Genomic DNA, 14,536 nt, shown 5'->3' with positions numbered 1-14,536 from the left:
CCCGTCTCTGTAGTCATGAAATTCAAATCATCTTTGTGTGTCGAAGCACCACCGAGAAGTGTGAACTGATGTTGGATGGGCAGCCATTGCTTATGCAGCAAGCTGCATGAGAGGACTTCCTTGGAAAAATGACAGCCGGAGTAGATACGGTTTCCCTCTATGCCAGTTCTTTCTCAGAGCTAAAGAATGGCTGTGATGAAATACAAGAAGCAGTGTCAGATTGAAAAACATTGGGCCCACCAGAGAATTTGATTCTGAGGGCCCACCTTTCTCCCATGCTCAAGAGCCTCATAGCAGCTGAAAGGTTTGCAGTATGAACTCCCCTGAAGGAGAAGCCAGGGCCCACCAGAGGATTCTCTGGTTCTCTGGTGGACCCGTCCAACCCTGCCGAGAAGCTGCCCTGGCTAAGAAAAGTCCGTGTGAAGGTTCCTGGACACTCTATGGCTGCTTTTTTGACTGAGGGAGAAACCCACACAAACACAGGGAGAACATACAAAATCCTTGCAGATGTTGTATTTGGCAGAATTTGAGCCCAGGACCTCAGTGCTGAAAGGCTTCAGTGCTAACTACTGAGCCTCTGTGCTGCCCTCTCTGTTCTCCCTCATATCTAACATGCTGTAGAAACTTGCACCTACTGCCACTCAGCATCTTCAGCTCCTTTGTAAGAAAATAATGTATTTGGGCTGCCACTCAGTCTACCAAATAAAATTCCTGACAAGAAAATTGTGGCTGGGCTTCGCTACTGGTGCTTGGGGCACTACTAATACCGTGACGTCATGACATAGTTCACTGAAAATATTCGAGGCTGGTAGGAGCCAAGCAGATTCCCACAGAAAAGTACCAGCAGCAAGTTAAGGAGATGGTGGCCTCTATCATCAACACAACCTGCAAGGTTTGCACTATGAACTGTTCTGAAGGAGAAGCCAGGGCCCAGTGGAGGAGTCTCCAGTTATCTGGTGGGCCCGTCGAACCCTGCTGAGAAGCAGACCTGGCTAAGAAAAGTCTGTGGGAAGGTTCCCAGACACTCTATGGTGTAACGGGTCTGGGAGGCGGAACCTCTGAGCAACTATACAAGGGGGCGATCCTTGTAAGGAAGCGGGTGGTGACCAGGGAAGACGGGCAGGTAGTCACAGCAGGTGACCGGGACAGTCTCTGGGTAAACGGGCAGGAGGTCACGGCAAGTGACCGGGACAGTCTCTGGGTAAACGGGCAGGAGGTCACAGCAAGTGACCGGGAAAGTCTCTGGGTGTAGGGTTGGTACGACCTGTGACGGCTGAGCCTCCAGGTAGGCTAGCAGGCGGATGGCAGGTGTGTGCTCCCAGGTGAGCAGGCGAGAGTCTCTGGATAAGCAGGTGGTCACAGCATGTGACGGCGGAGCCTCCAGGTAGGCTAACAGGCGGATGCAGATGAGTGCTCCCAGGTGAGCAGGCGAGAGTCTCTGGATAAGCAGGTGGTCACAGCATGTGACGGCGGAGCCTCCAGGCAGGCTAACTGGCAGGTAGCAGATGAGCGCTCCCAGGTGAGCAGGCGAGAGTCTCTGGATAAGCAGGTGGTCACAGCACGTGACGGCGGAGCCTCCAGGTAGGCTAACAGACAGGTAGCAGGTGAGCGCTCCCAGGTGAGCGGGCAAGCTGGTCCATACACAGACTGACAGGTGTCGGAAGGCAGACCGTCGGACCTCAGGCTAGCAAGCAGGAAAGCGGATGACAGGCAGGAATCAGGCAGCAAACTGGCAGGAAACTGGCAGGTAACAGGCAACGGGACCTGAGGGCTGAAGCAGAGTAGTGAACAGTGCAACAACATTGCTCGGGCACCTCCATTTTGGAGGAGGTGCCTTATATATGGTGAAGTCCTCCGGCCATTGGCCGGGGACTCCTTAGGACGGCGTGCGCGGCCCCTTTAAGAGGGGGGGAGCGCGCGCGCCCTAAGCACCGTGGCCGGGAAGGAGCGCGCGCTGCCAGCAGAGCGGGAGGAGGACGCCGGGCTCGGAGCGGAGAGGTGAGGGGAACAGCGTCCCTGCCCAGCAGGGGGCAGGGACGCCGACGCTACATATGGCTGCTATTTTACTATGGACTGGCTCCAGCAATCTATAAGATTGCAAAATATCAGATTCCTTCTCTGGCTCCCCAGAGACTCCAGTTCAAAACCCTAACCATAACATGCAAAGCCATCCAGAACCTGTCTGCTTAATATTTCTGTGACCTCTTCTCCCGGTACATACCTGCACTCAAACTCCGATACTCACAAGATCTCCTTCTCTACTCCGTTCTTATATCATCTTCCCACAATCGCATAAAAGATTTCTCTCTTGCATCCTCTCTACTCTTGAACTCTGTAGTACCCCAACATATCAGACTCTCACCTACTGTTGAAAACCTATAAAAGGAAGCTGAAGACCCACCTCTTCAGACAAGCCTACAACCTGCAGTAACCCTTGTTCCACCATACCACTGCATGACCAGCTGTACCCTCACCTACTGTATCCCCACCTATCCCTTTATAGACTGTCTGTGCACCGTAACAGGCAAGGTCCTCTCTCCTCTTGTACCAGTCAGTGACCTCTTTTCACATGTAAAGCGCCATGGAATAAATGGAATAATTTTACTACTTGTACAATTCATTTCAATTGATGGCACTTTCCTGGTGTCTGCCCCTAAATTGATGTGTTTTGGCAGCTTTTCGTCCCATTTGAAGGTGTTGTGTATGCGTTTGCTTTTGGCCCCCATTGAATCCAATGGCGTTTGGCAATGTTCAGCCTTATATTGGACAATTGCATTGCTGAATATTGCAAAAACGGCAATCGTAATTCGAAACAAATATTGAAATATTAGCTCGTCTCTAATCAGAAACAACAAAAAAAACTATGTGGGCATGGCATTATGGTCACCCTGGTGATATGGTGGTGGAGGATGTGGAGAAGGAGGAGGGAACATAAAATAGAACAATTCCTTAAGTGTATACCCATCGTGAAGGGATGCATGGGAATATAGACCCCCAAAAAAGTAACTACTAGGATTTGAGTTTATGTTCGATGCTATCATCTGGTGGTGTTGTTAAGTCTGGCCCAATCCAGCCCTTGTTCATTTTAATAAGTCAGCCTGTCAGCATTTTCAGTCGACAGGCAGATGCACCTATCAGTTAAATCAGTTATAATGCCCCTGGCGGAAGTAAAAACCATCTCTGACAAAACGCTAGCAGCCAGGGACCTCCAAGGCATAGAGAGACAGTTCATGCCACGTGTCCAGCTTGGATACCCAACAGTTGTAAGACACAGAGAGGAATCATGGAGGACAATGGTACGGTCACCAAGGTAGTCGTTCAGCATCTTACAAAAATGTTCCCTCCTTGTGATAGTACCCCGCGCTTCAGAGCCTGTGCGCTGGGAGGGTCAGAGAAAACTGTCCCAGACTTTTCACAGTGTTCCCCCTCCTCTGCTGCATTGTATTTGTGTCTCTCTCTCTTGTACTCCTTGGTTGTCCAAAGAACTGTGACCTCTGTCAGCAGCGTTTTCAGATGGGAATTTTTTGAATAATTATGCAACAAGGGCCTTCTGGTACTACAACATTTTACTAGACCTCTCCACCGCGTGAAGGAGAGATATAAAGTTCTCCTTGTAGAAAGTGTGACAATCCTTGGGTCTAGAAGTGTGACAATCCAGTAATGACACCCAAAATGTGTAAAACGCAAGGGTCATGGGAAAGGCATGTGTGCCAGACTGCTATCAGGCAAGACTTTCGTGTCCTCACCAAGAGGATGGCTGACCATCCTCTCATCCTCCTCCCACTCCCTCTCTTCAGTCCATCCATGCTGAATAGACGGTATGACAGTTGTGTGGGTAGTATTGCCTATAGCGCAGGAAACTAGCTCCTGTTTCTCCTCTTCCTCCTCCTCATTGTCACCCAATCCACTTTGGGATGAGATGAAGCTGGGCTTTGTGGCATCACCCTGTATGGTTCCTTGCTCCATCTCATCGTGCTCCACCTGCAATGCCTCCTCTTTAATTGTGAGCAGCTAGCATTTCAGTAGACAGAAGCGGGATGGTGACACTAATTATGGCATCATCGCCGCTCACCATCTTGGTGGAGTCCTCAAAGTTTTGTAGGATGGCACAGATGTCAGACATCCATACCATTGCCTACTCATCAGCTCTTATGTGCGGAGCCTGACCTGAATGCCGACGGGCGTGTTGAAGGTGGTACTCAAAAACTGCTCTCTGCTGTTCAAAATCATTCCAAACATCTGCAATGTTAATTTCCATTGCGTGATCACATCGCTCCCCAGTCAGTGATCTGGAAGCTGCAAACGCTGCAGAAGCTGTAGCCGACTTTCTGAAATAGGCACACACGCGGCGTACTTTCACAAGCAGCTCTAGCAGATCTGGGTAAGTTTTGAGAAACTGCTGAATCACTATGTTGAGCACATGGGCCAGGCATGATACATGTGCGAGCTTGCCTAGCTTCAGAGCCGCCAACAGGTTTTTTGACACAACTCTGCAACTGTGTGCTTTTTCTCATTTAAGCATGCAGTCCTGCTTATTGTTATTGGCACCCGCAAAGTTTAAGTACATAATCTGGAATATCTTCTGAAAAAAATTAATCAAGTGATGGAAATGGAGGCTGAAGAGGAGGAGGAGGTGGTGCAGGATCTGTAGAATGTTGGGGCAACCCTGATTGACTCAGGACCTGCAATCCCCTCTGTCGGGATGATGTATTCTGTCCCAGGGTCCCAGCTTCCACAATATTAACCCAGTGACATGTGTCAGTGAGATGTACCGTCCCTGGCCACATTCACTTGTCCACGTGTTTGTGGTTAGGTGGTCCTTCCCACTAAGTACACTGGGGAGGACATGAGTAATGTTCTGGGACCAATGCTTGTGGAAGGCGGGCATGATACCAGGAGAAATAAGGACTAAGGGTGAGGACGTGGACGGTGAAGGTCTGCAACCACAGGTGCAGGGCGGGAGGCATCTTCGCATGCGCCATGGACTGGGTATTGTTGTGCATGTACAACAGCGGACCAGGCAGTGGTGTCACCCACATACACTGTTCTGGACCTTGAACGTTCGGCCCAGCTAGTTGGGTGCTTTGCTGTCATGTGCCTGAGCATTCTGGTGGTGGTCAGGCTGGTAGGTTTGCTGCTCTTGCTGATGCTGGCCTGGAAGATGTTGCAAATGGCCTTTTTGGGTTTATCTGAACAGCCTTTAAAAAAGAACCAGACTCGGGACACCTAACAGTTGTACTGGCAACTTCCGTCGTGTTGGTGTTGCGGGGAGCAGTTGCCCGCCTTGTGTCGGTGGCCACCATGCGTATTGTTCCTGCCTGTTGTGGTGCTACGCCTCCCTCTCCCTGTGTGCTGCTGTCCTCACTGTGCATGTCCCCTTACCAGGTTGGGTCAATGACTTCATCGTCCACCGCTTCGTCTTCCTCTTCCGCACCCTGGTCCTCCTCCTGACTTTGTCCATTGTGTCTCATCATTATCCACCTCTTGCGACAGTAATTGTACTTTCCCACCGTCACCTTCAGGTGACCATGACTCGTCAAATTGCTACATGTGATCTTCTGTTGCCCTACTTGAAGCTGGCTTTCCGAGAGGCCTGAATCTATCGATGCAAAAGTGAACAGCTCTTGAGGTAACCCTGGACTCTAATCTCTCCTTCAAACCACATATCCAAGCTCTTTCCACTTCCTTCTCGAGGACCAAGTGAGAGGCCAGAATCTATAAATGGAAAGATGAACAAAACAGCTCTTCGCAGTGTCCAAGTGTGGGATCAGTTGTTTTAGGGCACTCGGAATTGTGGGAGGAAGGAGGATCAGGGTGAGGAGTATGCCAACTCCAAGTAAAAAAAATAACCCTGATCAGCACATTCCTCAAACATGAATCTACAAAAAACACTAGTGCATGTCCTCATCATCTCCCGTCTTGATGACTGCAACCTGCTGCTCTGTCCTCCCTTCTAACACCCTCGCATTCCTCCAATCTAACCTAAACTCTGTTGCCCTACTAATCCCTTGCTATTCCCTGGCCTCTCCTCTCTGTCAGTCCCTTTGCTGGCTCCCCATTGCCCAGAGACTCCAGTTTAAAACCCTAATCTTGGCATGCAAAGCCATCCACAACCTGTCTCCTGGTACTTACCTGCACGCAACCTCCAATCCTCACAAGATCTTCTTCTCTACTCCCCTCTTATCTTCTCTTCGCACAATTGCACACAAGATTTTTCCTGACGCACCTGAAGACCCACCTCTTCCGACAAGCGTACAACCTGCAGTAGACCTCGCTCCACCATACAGCTGCACAACCAGCTCTATCCTCACCTACTGTATCCTCACCCATCCCTTGTAGACTGTGAGCCCTGGCGGGCAGGCAGGGGCATACATAGGAATCATGGGGCCCCATAGCAGAAGCTCTGATTGGGCCCCCCCCCAAAAAATGTAAATAATTGTCGGGGTCACCAAATATCAGATCTCACAACTTTCCATCCTTTAGGCTATGTGCCCACGATGCAGAAATGCTCAGGACTTTTTCCTGAGCGTTTCTGCATCTCCCTCGCAGAAAAAAACGCATGCGGATTGTACATGCGTTTTCCTGCCAGGGACATGCGGAAATGGAGCGTTATTCACTGACATTTCCGCATGCGGATTGAAAAGCGCTTTCCAAGCGATTAGCATCACTTGGAAAGTGCTTGTGACAACTAGGTCACACTATATAAATCCATGCAAACAGCATGGACTTATATAGTGTGACTGAGAGAGTGGTTAAAAATAAAAAAATAAATCTATACTTACCCCCCGATGGCCCGCGCTGGCTTGTTTCGCTCGGTCCCGGCTGCAGGCAGCGCTGAATTGAAAGACCTGCCGACGTCAGCGTCGCGTGACCCGTCACATGACTCTGACGTCAGCGCAGGTCCTTCATTCCATCACGAAGTGCCGGGAAGCAAGGAGGAGCGCAGCGCAGGCCGCCAGAAGGTAAATATACATTTATTTTTTCTTTTATTTCTTTTTTTACAGATTTTTTAATGGTACCTGGGTGTGGAGGAGACTCTCCTCTCCTCTACACCCGGGTACCATCCGCACATTAGAACGCGCCAATTACGTAAGTACAGATGCAGTCTTGCGGCATTGGCGCGTTCTAATGCAAGTCAATGGCGGCGAAAACGCTGCTCTTCCGCAAAATTAATGGACATGCTGCGGATTTTTGAGCGCAGCATAAACGCTGCAGAAAAATCCGCAGTATGGGCATTGAAAGTGCGGAATTGCATAGGGGACCATGGCAGAAGTCTTACCATGCGTTTATCATGCATTTACGCTGCGGAAATTTCCACACCAAAAACGCATGAAATACGCATCGTGGGCACACAGCCTAACAGTAATTTTCCGTCCTAGATCTCTTTCATTGCCCCATAAAGTGTGATGCCAATAAAAGGGTCCCCCAAACACAGTATGATACCCCCATGGTGAATTCTTCCACATGCGCAGTATAATGACCCTACTGTACCCCACCTCAACTCCCAGGGCAAAGTATACTGACCCCAACACAGTATGAACCCCCAACTGTGAGCCCCTAGAGCTAGAGAGGATGGTACATAATAAAGGAGGGTGTTATACATAATAAAAGAGGAAACTATATAACTGAGGATGGCGCTATACATAATAAGTGAATACACTATATACTAAGGGACTGTGCTATACATAATAAGGCTACATTCCTGCATCTGTGTGCAGTGTCGGTGTGCTGCCCTGTTTTACCGACGCATTGAGCATGTCCTATTCTAATCCTCAAAATCGGATCAGAACAGGACATTCTCTGACCCTCACAGATCTCATTCTCAGATCCGTGATTTTCATGGATGTGTGAATGGATCTATAAGACTGTACGAGTCCGTGGACCATCCGATAAAAAAATCTGGCAGCACACGGACATTTCACACAAATGTGAGAATGTGGCCTAAGGGATTTTACAGATAACATTATCACTCCAAGTCACACAGTGCAGATACAGAATAATATTTACATCCAGGCACTTACTGCTGACGTCTCATCTGATCACAGTCGGTTTCTGCTGCTTCTTCTCCATCTGGTCAGACCTTCATGTCGACATCTCCCAGCTACGACTCGTCTTGTCACGATGATCTCCAGCCTAGAAAATAACAAGGTCACATATTGTATTCATACATGTGTCTCCCCCACTCAGGGCCCCGGAATACAGATATGTATTCCCCCCCATTAATATACTATTAGCCACTTAGTAATCATAATACAAAGTGATAAGCAACACTGTGCCCCCCATTAACTATAATCTCCACCAGCCAATAATATAAATTATTCAGTCTCTGTGACTCTCCCCAATTAACTGTAAGACTATGTGCACACGGAAAACATACAAGGCTTTACAGTACAAGCAAAGTGAAACCCCCATCATTGCTCTCTCCCACCACCTCCATCATTGCTCTCTCTCAGCACCCCCGTCATTGCTCTGTCCCAGCACCCCGGTCATTGCTCTGTCCCAGCACCCCCATCATTGCTCTCTCCCACCACACTCATCATTGCTTTCTCTCAGCACACCCATCATTGCTTTCTCTCAGCACCCCCATCATTGCTCTCTCCCAGCCCCCCATCATTGCTCTGTCCCAGCACCCCCATCATTGCTCTGTCCCAGCACCTCCATCATTGCTCTCTCCCAGCCCCCACATCATTGCTCTGTCCCAGCACCTCCATCATTGCTCTCTCCCAGCACCCCCATCATTGCTCTCTCTCAGCACCCCCATCATTTCCTCTCAGCACCCCCATCACTGCTCTCTCCTAGCACCCCCATCATTGCTCTCTCCCAGAAACCCCATCATTGCTCTGTCCTAGCACCTCCATCATTGCTCTCTCCCAGGAACACGTTATTGCTCTCCCCTTCCCCACCATCCCCATAATTGCTCTCCCAAGACCCATCAGCCCCATTATTGCTCTTCCCAGCCCCATTATTGCTCTTCCCAGCCCCATTATTGCTCTTCCCAGCCCCATTATTGCTCTTCCCAGCCCCATTATTGCTCTTCCCAGCCCCATTATTGCTCTTCCCAGACCCATTATTGCTCTTCCCAGCCCCATTATTCCTCTCCCCAGCCCCATCATTGCTCTCCCCAGCCCCATCATTACTCTTCCTAGCAGCATCAGCCTCATTATTGCTCTTCCCAGCCCCATCATTCCTCTTCCCAGCCCCATCATTCCTCTTCCCAGCCCCATCAGCCCCATTATTGCTCTCCCCAGCACCATCCGCCCCATTATTGCCCTCCCTGGCCCCATCCGCCCCATCATTCCTCTTCCCTGCCCTATCGGCCCCATCATTCCTCTCCCCAGCCCCATCAGCCCCATTATTGCTCTCCCCAGCCCCATCAGCCCCATTATTGCTCTCCCCAGCCCCATCAACTCCATTATTCCTCTCCCCAGCCCCATCAACCCCATTATTGCTCTCCCCAGCCCCATCAGCCCCATTATTGCTCTCCCCAGCCCCTTCATCCCATTATTCCTCTCCCCAGTCCCATCAGCCCCATTATTGCTTTTCCCGGCCCCATCAGCCCTATTATTGCTCTCCCTAGCCCCATCATTCCTCTCCCCAGCCCCATCAGCCCCATTATTGCTCTTCCCAGCCCCATCATCCCATCATTCCTCTCCCCAGCCCCATCAACTCCATTATTCCTCTCCCCAGCCCCATCATTGCTCACCCCAGCCCCACCATCCCATCATTGCTCTCCCCAGCCCCACCATCCCCATCATTGCTCTCCCCCGCCCCATCATTGCTCTCCCTAGCCCCACCATCCCATTATTCCTCTCCCCAGCCCCATCAACTCCATTATTCCTCTCCCCAGCCCCATCATTCCTCTCCCCAGCCCCATTATTGCTCTTCCCAGCCCCATCAGCCCCATTATTCCTCTCCCCAGCCCCATCATTCCTCTCCCCAGCCCCATCAGCCCCATTATTGCTCTCCCCAGCCCCATCAACCCCATTATTCCTCTCCCAGCCCCATCAGCCCTCTCCCCAGCCGCAATATTGCTTTCCCCAGCCCCATCATTGCTCTCCCCAGTCCCATCAGCCCCATTATTGCTCTTCCCAGCCCATCACTCCACTCCCCAGCCCCATCAGCCCCATTATTGCTCTTCCCAGCCCCATCATTCTTCTCCCTAGCCCCATCAGCCACATTATTGCTCTCCCCAGCCCCACCATCCCACCATTGGTCTCCCCCCACCTCCCCTCCCCAGCATTTCAGTAAAAACAAACAAAAAAACCCCAACAACTTACCTCAGCTCGCTCCCCTGCAGCATCCTCCTGGTTGCCAGCAGCTTTCTTCCTGACCCAGGCGCACGCTGCATGATGACGTTATCAAGCTGCACGCGCCTGGGTCACGGAGGAAGCAGAGTACGAACCCTCCAACTTTGCTGCTATTCTCCTCCTGACAGCAGCGGAGCTGCAGTGATCGCTCACTGACCGCCACGTGCAGGGAGCAGCTGCATCTTGCGGGCCCCTTGGTGCAGCTCCATGTTGGGGACCCGGCGCAGCTGCACCGGCGGCGGTATGTCCACCCCTGGACTGCTATGGGGCCCCTCCGGCTCACGGGCCCCATAGCAGTCGCGTGGTCTGCCGCCATTGGCTGTACGCCACTGCCGGCAGGGTCCTCTCCTCTCCTGTACCAGTTGCTATCAAATTTTTGTTCAAGATTATTATAATTGTTTTTGCGAGGCATATCACTTTTTCACAAGTAAAGTGCCATTGGATAAATGGCGATTAAGTGATAATAATAATGTGGTTCAGACTCACGTCTACTGAGACTGGACCATGTGAAGCACAGGGTTGTGGTGATGGCAAACTGACTGGAAGTTTTATCTGCTATCCAAACAACAACTTTTTCACAGTGCTCTGGCTTCAATAGTGGTGTTCCGCGTCCCCCTAGAAATTGGGACAGGAAGGTAGTTCGGCATAATGTGGGTGTTTGTTATGCTCCCTCAGCCGGCACAGTTTCATCTTGCCCTCGGCCACTGCGTGCACCACCACCATAATATCCACTTCCCCGTCTCTTGCCACACGCCTTGCCCATTTTAAATAGAGTTTAATATTTGTCACAGTGTCAAAAATGTCTGTATTATTACCGCAGTAATATAGGATCACGTCTGATTAGATGACCACAGTTTTAGGCAGTGACCTGGGAGTCAGAGATGTTTCCAGGGGTCTTCCCCATGCTGTCCCCATGTTTTTTCAGCACTGTATGCATGTGTCACACAGCACATGGCCAGATAAGGTAGTAAAATGTTAAAATGACATTTACCGGTGAATGCATTTTTCACCGTTGAAAGAAATAGAAAAATGCAAAAACGCATCAAAAATGGGTAAGCATAGCCCAAGGTGTGGAGGAGCATATTTGTTTTTGGTTATTTATTTTACCTTAGACACAAGTCATTACCCTTCGTTTTGTGTGTTTTTTTGTGAGTCCGTAAAAGTGGCATAATACTCTGACAACAATGTTGATAGCAGTGACCTGGGAGTCAGAGATGCCGCAATGGCTCTTCCCCATGCTGTTCCCATGTCACTTCAGCACTGTTCCCATTGATTTGGGCAATTTTCCCATAGACTTACATTGGACTCGCTGCTCGGACTGAGCACTCGAGCATTCCAATTTGCTTGGTCGTACGACGAGTATCTGAGCATTTTAGTGCTCGCCCATCACTAGTTAATAGATCTGCCATATGTAAGGTAAGAAAATTGTAATTAAAAGGTTGGATAGGTTGGTTTGTTAGGGTAAAGTTTCTCATGAACATTCACCTTACACACATGCTCAAAATTGTTGGTACCCCTCGTTTAATGAAAGAAAAACCCACAATGGTCACAGAAATAACTTGAATCTGACAAAAGTAATAATAAATTAAAAATCTTTGAAAATGAACAAATGAAAGTCAGACATTGATTTTCAACCCTGCTTCCACAGAATTTAAAAAAAATTAAACTCATGAAATAGGCCTGGAGAGAAATGATGGTACTCTTAACTTAATATTTTGTTGAACAGCCTTTTAAGGCAATCACTGCAATCAAATGATTCCTGTAACTGTCAATGAGACTTCTGCACCTCTTGACAGTTATTTTGGCCCACTCCTCATGAGCAAACTGCTCCAGTTGCCTCGTGTTTGAAGGTTGCCTTTTGCAGATGACATGTTTCAGCTCTTTCCAAAGATGTCCAATAGGATTTAGGTCAGGGCTCATAGAAAGCCACTTCAGAATAGTCCAATGTTTTCCTCTTAGCCATTCTTGGGTGTTATTAGCTGTGTGTTTTGGGTCATTATCCTGTTGCAAGACCCATGACCTGCGACTGAGACCAAGCTCTCTGACACTGGGCAGCACATTTCTCTCCAGAATCCCTTGATAGTCTTGAGATTTCATTGTACCCTGCAAGGTTCAAGACACCCTGTGCCTGATGCAGCAAAGCAGCCCCAGGACATAACAGAGCCTCATCCATGTTTCACAGTAGGGACAGTGTTTTTTTTCTTGATGTGCTTCATTTTTCCATCTGTGAACATAGAGCTGATGTTCCTTGCCAAAAACTTCCATTTTGTCTCATCTGTCAATATGACATTCTCCCAGAAGCTTTGTGGCTTGTCAACAAGTAGTTTGGCAAATTCCAGTCTGGCTTTTTCATGATTTTTTTTTTTCAACAATGGTGTTCTCCTTGGTCATCTCCCATGAAGTCCACTTTGGATCAAACAACAACGGATGGTTCGATCTGACACTGATGTTCCTGAAGCTTAAAGTTCACCTTTAATCTCTTTAGAAGTTATACTGGGCTCTTTTGTTACAATTCGTACTATCCGTCTCTTTGATTTGTCATCAATTTTCCTCCTGCAGCCACGTCCAGGGAGGTTGGCTATAGTCTCATGAATCTTAAATTTCTGAATAATATGTGCAACTAACTGTAGTCACAGGAACATCAAGCTGCTTGGAGATGGTCTTACAACCTTTACATTTAACATGCTTGTCTATAATTTTCTTTCCAATCTCTTGAGACAACTCTTTCCTTTGCTTCCTCTGATCCGTGTTGAGTGTGGTACACACCATGTCACCAAACAGCACAGTGAGTATCTGTAGCCCTATATACAGGCCCACTGACTGATTACAAGATTGTAGATGTAGCACCCCGAGGGCTCGGCTGATACAGGGGTATTGCACCTCAAACCAGAGGTGTGATATTCCACTCCCGGGTAAGGATGGAGTGTGGACTAGGGCTCGTTAGGCTGCATGCACCACACACACCCCATTTCCGAGGGACAGGTCAACGGTGCTCCCACGAGACAGGAGTGCAGGCACGACAGCATCTGTCCCTGTCTGGAGTGGGGAGGGGAAGGAAAACCCAGTGGTGTAGGAGCAGATAGGGGTGGGTCTCTGGGCATAGGTAGGAGCCCATTGGTTGCTAGTCACCTGGGCTCACACATAGAGGGAAGTATATAAGGTGGGCACCATCTTAGGACAGGTTCCAGTTCAGTGCAGTCTGTGAGGAGAGCAGACAGGGAGCAGCAGCTCAGGCTGGGTGCTGCTCCAGAGGCAGGCCTAGAGAAGAGGCCGGAGCCTGAGAGAGAGAGAAGAAAGAACAGAAAGGAAAGTAAGAAAGGAAACAAGGAACAGGAACACAGAGAAAGGCCCAGAGACACGAGGACAGAGGGAACCCTAAGGACCCAGGTGACTGCGGGTGACGGGTTGGCAGAACAGGGTACCGGAACCCAAATTGGTGGAGGCAACAGATTCCTCAGCCAAAGACCGGAGGTTGTGACCACATCTTGGTGCGACCCCTCACTACATCCACCAGGAAAGCATGCCGCATAGGGTCAGGGAAACCGGAGATAGGTTTCGCCAACAGAAGGCCCGAGGAAGCTGGACGAAGGTGGGTCACTGGTGGGGACGGCCAGAGAAAGGTAGAAAAGGGAGCCCTGAGCCATGCTCTGGAATTGCCTGGGAGTTGACCGAGCCCCTTGCCTGGTGGACGCAGCACGGCTTGGGCAGTCATCGCCTGCAGGATTGACACGAATAACAACTGTGAGTAAAGCATTGGAAACTGCAACCCCACGTCTCTGTGTTTCATCGCCGCACCAGCACCATCAGTACGGGGACGCTCACACCATCACTCTCATCATCCACACTAGCTGCCCTGAGGCAATACTTCTCCCGTGGGGAGTTATCCCATACTTGGCTGCGCATACAACATCAGCCTCAGCGGTCTGCAGCGCAGCGGCGGTCCCCACTGACCGCAATCCACGGGTGGCGTAGTCGTACATTTGTCACATTACTAAGACTGCCACTGGTTTGACCGCCCTGGGCACGGACCGGGTCACCGCCATGGAGACTACAACCCCCAGCGATCCGGCTCCGGGTATCCCCTGCACAGCACAGGCCCAGGGGGCGCGTCAACTTTTGGCGTAGTCGGCAGGATCTTTACCAACCCGCCACAAGCGGGTATTGCGTGCCTGAAGAAGATTGTGCATGTACCTTGAAAAGAAGTCTCCCGCCATTTCCAGAAGTTTCCC

General features: G+C 49.9%; 1 protein-coding gene across 11 annotated transcripts in view; it reads left to right on the top strand.

Moving 5' to 3' along the window:
* The window catches only part of CTNND2 (catenin delta 2), a 2,090,389-nt gene that overhangs the window by 837,235 nt on the left and 1,238,618 nt on the right, over positions 1 to 14,536 (top strand). The window lies entirely within an intron of this gene.

This window comes from Phyllobates terribilis, unplaced genomic scaffold, assembly GCF_046119375.1.
Source record: "Phyllobates terribilis strain yellow unplaced genomic scaffold, ASM4611937v1 Scaffold_4__5_contigs__length_816908805, whole genome shotgun sequence".
NCBI classification, from domain to species: Eukaryota; Metazoa; Chordata; class Amphibia; order Anura; family Dendrobatidae; genus Phyllobates; species Phyllobates terribilis.
This window is presented reverse-complemented; position numbering and strand designations above follow the sequence as displayed.